Below are 8241 nucleotides of genomic sequence, written 5' to 3'. Positions count from 1 at the left end.
GGGAAATGGAGCCCGCCAATAAAGTGTTGGGAATGGGTTCATGTGACCCCTCAAAAACTTCCCCCACCCCCACAACCAGAAGGAAGGGCTTTTGTGGCACCAGAGTATTTGGTTTGGCGGGAAAAGGAGCCGGCCAATGATGTGCAGGAAAGGGGTTCATGTGACCCCTCGAAGAACTCGCTGCATCACCGCCGACCAATAGGAGAAGCTTTTGTAGCTCTTGGACCACTGAAGGGCCCCAATGGGGAAAAGAGGGAATGGGAACAGGCCTGGGCATGCCACTTGTATTTAAGATCCTGGCCTTCGGGGGAGGGAGAAAGCTGTTCAGCCTGCTGCAGCCATGCCATCCCCTCTGAAAAGCACATCTGCTTTGCCTTCTGGGGTGGAGACTCCCCAGAAGCCCCCCGAGTGTGAAACCCATGCTCGGCAAATGATCAAGTTGGAGAGCCCCTAAGAAGAGCCGGAGACCGTACAGCAGCCTTCTGGGCTGGAGACCCCACCCACTTCACCTGCCAGGATGGAGACTCCCCAGAAGCCCTCCGCTTGTGAAAGCCACGCTCGGCAGCTGTTCAAGATGGAGAGCCCCGAAGACCCAGAGACCCCGGTCAGACCAACTGATTCTCAAACCCTGCCACGAGCACTTATGAAGAAGCAGAAATGCAAATGTGATGATGATGAAACCTCAGACGTGTTACCAATTCCATCTCTGAACCTGGTTTACTAATTGGCAATGGAAGATGCGCCCGTACCTCATGAAACTGAAGCAGAGAATAAGCCAGCGCCAAAGGTAACTCTGTGTGCATGCGTGTACACGTGTTGTGTGCGCACGTGTCTGTGTGTTGACTAACTTGTAAAAAATAAAAAATGGTAAAAAATACTTATTTGTGTTTTTTTCTGTAGGCTACCCCACCGGCTGAAAAGCAAGACACTTACAAAACTTTATGTAACATCCTGGGGGTTCTCCCGCTGGACAGACATAACAATCTGACATCACAAACAAGGAAAAGAACCACAAAAACTGTGCTGAGAGCAAGCCTGTGTATGCCATTGTGAAGTTTTGTGTGACCAAGTACCTAGAAGTCTCATGCAAAGGTTGCAGAATCTGAGCCCCTGGTCAAGAAGTTCATAAATGTTTTGATTGGACTCATGAATTTATTAGAGAGAAATTGTGTAGGCTTATGAAAAAATTAAATATTGCTTGCATTGTCCATACCAGTGTGTGTATAGTGTTTTCACTGGGGTGTCTGGAAATTAAGCAAGATTTCCCAGAATACCTGATGAGCATGCTGGAGCAATTACAAAATAATTCTGAACCCCACAAAGCAGTTGAAAAGCTAATAAGATTGAAGATTGTGTTTTTTTATTCTCTGTTGAAAGAGTAGTCAGGGCAAAATCATTTTGGTTCTATCGGAGCAGAGGGGGGGGGTTGCTTATTAATGTGTCCGTATGGAAATAAAATAAAATACAGGTCTTGCATGTTAGGGAAATGAAGATAATGGATTATGCTTATATTGAATGTAGAAGTATTTTAATACTAGTACAGAGTAGACAAGGGTGTGGGAGTGTGAGGGGTTGCTTATTAATGAGATGTATGGAAATAAAATAAAATCTTTACAGGACTTGTGTGTGTGTGTTGCTTACAATGAATTTAGAAGTATAGAGAGAAGACATGGTGATGTGAAATAAAAGCACACATATGAGATTCATGTGATGTATGGAAAGAAAATCAAAATCTTTACAAGACTTGTGTGTGTGTGTTGCTTACAATGAATTTAGAAGTATAGAGAGAAGACATGGTGATGTGAAATAAAAACACCCATATGAGATTCATGTGATGTATGGAAAGAAAATCAAAATCTTTACAAGACTTGTGTGTGTGTTTGTTGCTTACAGAGGATTTTATTAAGGATTATTTCATCTGAATTTAGAAGTACAAAGTAGACATGGGTTTGGGCCATGGGAGAACAAACAAAAGGGCCATGGAAACACAGCTGACCTGTTTTAGGATATCTTTATCCATTTGTGTAAACAAAACACTAAATCTGATTAACAACTTTGAGTAAATGACCAGGCTGGCATGGGAAAATGTTTTTGATGGGATACAAGGTATTTTCCCATTTGTGTAAACAAAACTCAGTAACTGATCACACACAAACTTTTCCAGATAGGGAAAAACAACATTTGGTATTTGATCAATCCCTGACCTGTTACAGGATATCTTTACTCACATGTGTAAACAATAGCAGCTTTGGTAAATTATCAGGGTGACATGGGATCAGAATCTGGTCTGTTACAACCTATTTTTCCAGATGGGGAAAACAGCATTTTGGTAATTGATCAATCCATGACATGGGAATCAGATTTTGGGAATGTAACATTCTATTTTTCCATATGAGTAGTAGGCGGTACATACTTTATGTCAAAACTAACTTTGACAGCTGGTCCCGCCCCTTTTTACCAAAAATCCCGCCCATTAAGGGGGTTCAAGTGACCCCTCAAACAACTTTCCCCACTGCCCCCCACCACTGGGGAGGGCTTTTGGGGCACCCCGACATTTGGTTTGGCGGGAAAAGGAGCCCGCCAATAAAGTGTTGGAAAGCAGTTCATGTGACCCCTCAAACAAGGTTCCCCATTCCCCTCAACCACTAGGGAGGAGTTTTGTAGCACCCCGACATTTGGTTTGGCTGGAAAAGGAGCCCACCAATTAAGTGTGGGAAAGGGGGTTCATGTGACCCCTCAAACAAGTTCGCCCATTCCCCTCAACCACTAGGGAGGGGTTTTGTAGCACCCTGACATTTGGTTTGGCGGGAAAAGGAGCCCGCCAATGAAGTGTGGGAAAGGGGTTCATGTGACCATTCAAACCACTCGCCCCATCGCTGCCGACCAATAGGCACAGGTTTCATAGCTCTCGGACCACCGTGTGGAGCCAATGGGAAAAAAGGGGGGAGTGGGAACAGGTCCGGACATGTCCTTGTATTTAAGGCCCAGGGCCTTTGGGGGGAGGTAGAAACCTGTTCAGCCTTTGCTGTTGCTGCTGTTTCTGCCATGGCCTCCCCTCTGAAAAGCTCACCCGCCTCGCCTTCTGAGATGGAGTCTCCCCATTTGGAGTGCGAATCCCCTTCTGGGGAGGAGAGTGAAAATCACACTATGGTGGTGGTCATGATGGAGAGCCCCGAAGAAGAGAAGGAGAACGTGCTGCCTTCTGAGGGGGGGGGGGAGACCCCGGTCAGACCCGTGGATTCTCAAAACTACGTTCCCAAACTGCTCAAGATGGAGAACTGCGATGAGCCGGAGACCCCAGACAGACCCACTGATTCTCAAAGCCTACTGCAGGCACCTATAAAGAAGAAGCAAAAATGTAGGCGCTATGAGGATGACGAGGAGGATGAGGAGGTTGACGTGTTACCGTTTCCATCTTTGAACCTGGTTTACCAATTTGCAATGGAAGAACCACCTGTACCTAGAGAAACTGAAGCAGAGGTAAATCATTGTGCTTGAGTGCTTACGTGAGTGTGTTGCCTGAAATGTAAAATCAAAAATACTTATTTGTGTTTTTTTTTCTGTAGGCTATTCCAAAGAAGGATGTGAAGCAAGACGCTTTCAAAACATTATGGAGCATTTTAGGGGTTCTCCCGCTGGACAGACAGAACAAAAATCTGACATCACAAACACGACAAAGAATCACGAAAAGTTTGCTGAGGGCAAATTTGTTCACCATTGTGAAGTATTGTGTATCAAAATTTCTTGAGGTGTCCTGTGAGGGATGTCGAATGAAGGCCCCAAACCAGGACGCCCACGTTTGCTTGGACTGGACTCAGGAGTTTATTCGAGACATGCTATGCAGGGTTATGAAGAAATTGGACATAGGAAGTCTGTTGCACACGTGTATCTGTATTGCATTTTCATTAGGTTGTCTTGAGATCAAGCAGGAATTTCCTGAATACGTTATGTCATTACTGGATCATGTATATAAATTTGAATCTGAACCCCATAAAATAGCCGCTAAATTGCTTCAACCGCAAGATCATGTTTTTCTTTTTTCTGTTGAAAGAGTGGTCAAAGCGAAATCTTTTTGGTTTTATCTGATGTAATATTAATGGAATAATAATGGAGTGGAATGGAATATTAATATATGGATCTTGCATGACTAGGGAAAAAAAGTAGAGAGAGAATGCTTATTAAAAATGTGTATGTTTAGGAATATATTATAGATCTTGCATGACTAGGGAAATGATGCTTTCAATTGAATTTTAGAAGTAGAGAGAAGACATGGGGGTGAGAGAGGGATTGCTTATTAAAATGTGCATGTTTAGGATTAAAAATTATATTTTTTATATGAACTTTTGACTGTTCTGTTGCTTACAGGGGGATTAATTCAAATTAATTCATGTACTCTGTGTGTCAGACTCCAAAAAAATGCTATCTCTATTCAGGATGGTGATGGTCAGGCTTTTCACTCTGCATGTGCTCTGGGCATTCTGAGTAAAACTTCCACCTCTCTCTCTGCTATGGATTCTGTGTGTGGCTCTGTGTTTCAGACTCCAAAAAAAAAAAAAAAAAAAAAAGAAAGAGAGAAATGCTGGCTTATTCAGGGAATGTGCTTTTTTCAAGTACTGTGTGTGTCAGACTCCAAAAAATTGCTGGCTTATTCAGGGAATATGCTTTTTCATGTACTCTGTTTTGAAATTTGATCATTTTGATTGAATGCAACATTTTTTCATCAGTGAAAGGGGGTATGCGCCCTAAAGGAAAAAATCTGAATTGAGTTTTTCTTTGTATTACAATTTTAGAGAGATTTGTGAATATGTCAGAGGATGAAGATGGTATTTCACAACCATCTGATGGTAAAAATAATCTTAAAATAATCAGTATCCTATTAATTTTTAAAAGTACAAAATTCAAATCTTTCTCTCCTGTTTAAATTTCTCCAGTTCTTTTTCTGGGTGCCCTAAATGAATCAAAGTAATTCATTACTAACCAAAAGTAATTCTAACCAAAGTAACCAAAGTAATTCTTACTTACAATTCTTCTTTGGTTAGCTTAATTCAAAGCTAACCAAAGTAATTCTTACTGGAATTCTTATTTTCCTTTTTAGATAAATACTGAGCAAACAAAAAATATGGTTCTATAATGTATTTTTCAGATTCACCTACTCAAGCATGTCCTATTCTATCAGGGGGGACCCCTGGTACGAAAAAAGAGGGGTCTAAAATATTTAATTGGCTAATCAAGTCTGTTTTTTAATACTGGTTTTCCACTTTTTTTCAGGATGTAAGCAAAAGGCATTTACTTTTCGTAAAGGTAAGTTGTAACTATGTTTAAAAAAGTTCCCAGAGTTCCTTAAAAAATCAGAAACATGACCCTACTTTTCTTTTCTTTTTAAAGTAACTGGTGGAGGACCTTCAAGTATCAGATCCCCCCCCCCCGCAAAAAAAAAAAAAATTCTGGTGTATTATACTTTACCTCTTAATTTTTAAAATCAAAACTGACTCCCCTACAAAAACCGTAAATAATTTTTCTGTTTTTATTTCTTTTGAAGGAGATTCACCCAACATCTTCAAGAGAGGTAATGAATTTGATTTTTGCCCCATCAATTCCACTTTTATAACCATACAGTGTAAAAAATAAAATTGGTTATTTCAGGTGTAGGAAATCCCGCTGCTGCTGTTGCAGCGAGAACCAGTCTCAGTCAGAAGCTTGCTCTTACAGTGAGATGTAATGATGGTATAAACCTCTTCAAGAGAGGTAATGAACCTGATTAATAACAAAAAATGTTTTGGAATTTCTACAATAAAAAAATTAAAAAGATTTTCCTGTTTTTTTTAGTTGCTGAAGGTTCAGCAAAATCCAGCACAGGCCTAGGGGAAGGTAATCCCTGACCTCTTTTATTTTCTATGGATGTCAGTTTTTTTTAAAAAAAAAGAAATGATTTTAAAATCTGGTTTTTTTTTCACAAGCAGGAAATTCAGCCCCTGTGCAAAAACAATCAACATCTGCTAATGTGGTCCAAAAAAATTATCCCATGACAGCAAGCAGTCTCCCCAGTCAGTAAAAGAAATTATTATTTTTCCTTCTAGGGATCGCCACAGTACAAATTAAATAATTATTATTAATAATGCTAATAAAATGCTTATTTTAGTTTTGCAGTCTACCCAGTCAATAAAAGAAAATTATGTTTTTTCCTTCTAGGAGGTGTCACACCTACTGGCAGACCACTCCCTGACAGAAAGTGCGGTGCCTTGCCTGGCAGTGATACCGAAGATTTTGTTGCGGATGTTCGTAAGAAAAAACAAACGAAAACCAGAAACATCGACAAGGAAGAATGTTTAGAAATGGGGCGTATATTGAATCATTGTATGAATGCTGTTAATGAAAAGGAAAGAAAACTGACAGCTCAGATTAACTATTAGAATTCAGAGTTAAAAAAATACTGGTGTTCATTGTTTCAGGGGTGGGGGCTTAATAAAAAGATGCTTGTTTCTTTTCAAGAAAATATTAAAAACTTCCACAACTAACCTGAGAGTCTGCAGGGGGACCTGAGCCAGACAGCACACAACTCTCCACTTGCTATAGGGGTGAACCAAGTTGGTGTGGGCTTCCCACACATCCCACAGGACTCCTCTGATTCAGAGGGTTCTGATGATTATTCTGATGCAGGGCAGAGGGAGCTTTCACACATACCCCAAGGGTCCCCTGTTCCTGCTGATGCAGCACCTGTGGAAGCTGATGCTATGGAAGAAGAGCATTATGATAGTGTCTATTCCTCCAATGCACACCCAGGGTCCCTGATTTCTGATAGCGGCTATTCCACCATGAGCACTACAGGGGGTGGAAGAGGAGTAGGTCCAGCTGAGAGTCTACCTGGAAAGGGAGGGGCGTTGGGAATGGCATGCTCCAAGACTCCCTGTCTCCAGATACACTTTTTCCTTCCGCTTTGTAAACTTGGAGCACTTACGTCACCCCTTGTTGGTGGAACAAGCCATTACCAACAGTGTTCAGCAATGTCTCGATGAGTTACATGAGTATTTAGAGGAGTCTGATTTAGTTCAATTGCGTTTATAGGGAGGGGGGTTAAATAACCCTTTCTTCTCCTTGAGGAGACACAGGAGAGCTCTGGACGCTGCCTCATTTTTTGCTAACATCGGTAATCTAATTCAGAGCAACACAGAAGTTCACCTCAATGGTCTGCTGCATCTCATTGTTTCTGTTATCAGAAACAGAGGTGGGTGGGGGCAAAGACTCATAAGCACTATCCTTTAATTGTCATAATAACTAAGCAATTGGCATAATAACTAAGAACCTAGAGGAAGAAAAAAGAGGAAATGTTCAGAGAGCAAGCTGTCTTAAGAAGAGGAAGAATTTAGGGATTGAATTCAAGAATAACAGAATGAAAAAAGAGAAAGAAAAACAGAGAGGGGCCAGGAAACTCAACAGATTAAAGAAGAAAAAGAAGAAAATGAAGAAGTGGAAGAACCAGTCGGAGGAGTAAGAGGGAACACCAATAAGATAGAGTAAAAGGAAGCAATAAGAAGAAGGTCAAAATGGTTGAATAATAAGTAGAAATTTTTTTTAAAATCATATTAAATCAAAATAGATGTAAATTAAAATTTGAAATATCAACATTGCAGAAATTAAGTGGTATTAAGATAAATATTTTATTAATTATATTAAATTAAAGTAGATGAAAATGGAATTTGGAATATAAGTATTTTGAAAATTAAAGTGGTAAACATATGAAAATAATTAGATGAATGTGCAAGTTTGGAATATAAGTGTTGTGTAAACTAAAATGGTATTAAGATAAATAAAAGGGTTATTTTTTAAAAGAGAAGGTAAATAAAATATATTATAGATGTCAATTTATTTTGGAGAAAATATTAAACCTGTATTTTGGGTTAATAAATATGTGGTGAATAGGCGTAGTATAATACCATTGTAATTCGAGATATTTGTTTTTAGATGTGATATTGGAAATTAACTATCAGAGATTTTATTTTAGAGGTTAGTTTAGTGGTAAGAAGAGTCTATAAGTAAAAAATTTGAAGCCTTTTCTGACTGGATATGGAAAATGATATATAATATTTTATAAGAGATATTGAAGGCATAATACCATTGTAATTGGAGACATTCTTTTTAGATGTGATATTAGAAATTAAGAATTAGATAAGAAAGATTTTATTTTAGAGACTAGTTTAGTGGTAAGAAGAATGTATCAGTAAAAATCTGAAGCTTTTTTATGAT

This window comes from Tiliqua scincoides, chromosome 5, assembly GCF_035046505.1.
Source record: "Tiliqua scincoides isolate rTilSci1 chromosome 5, rTilSci1.hap2, whole genome shotgun sequence".
Taxonomy (NCBI): Eukaryota; Metazoa; Chordata; class Lepidosauria; order Squamata; family Scincidae; genus Tiliqua; species Tiliqua scincoides.
The sequence above is the reverse complement of the archived record's forward strand: the minus strand, read 5'-3'. Positions refer to the sequence as shown.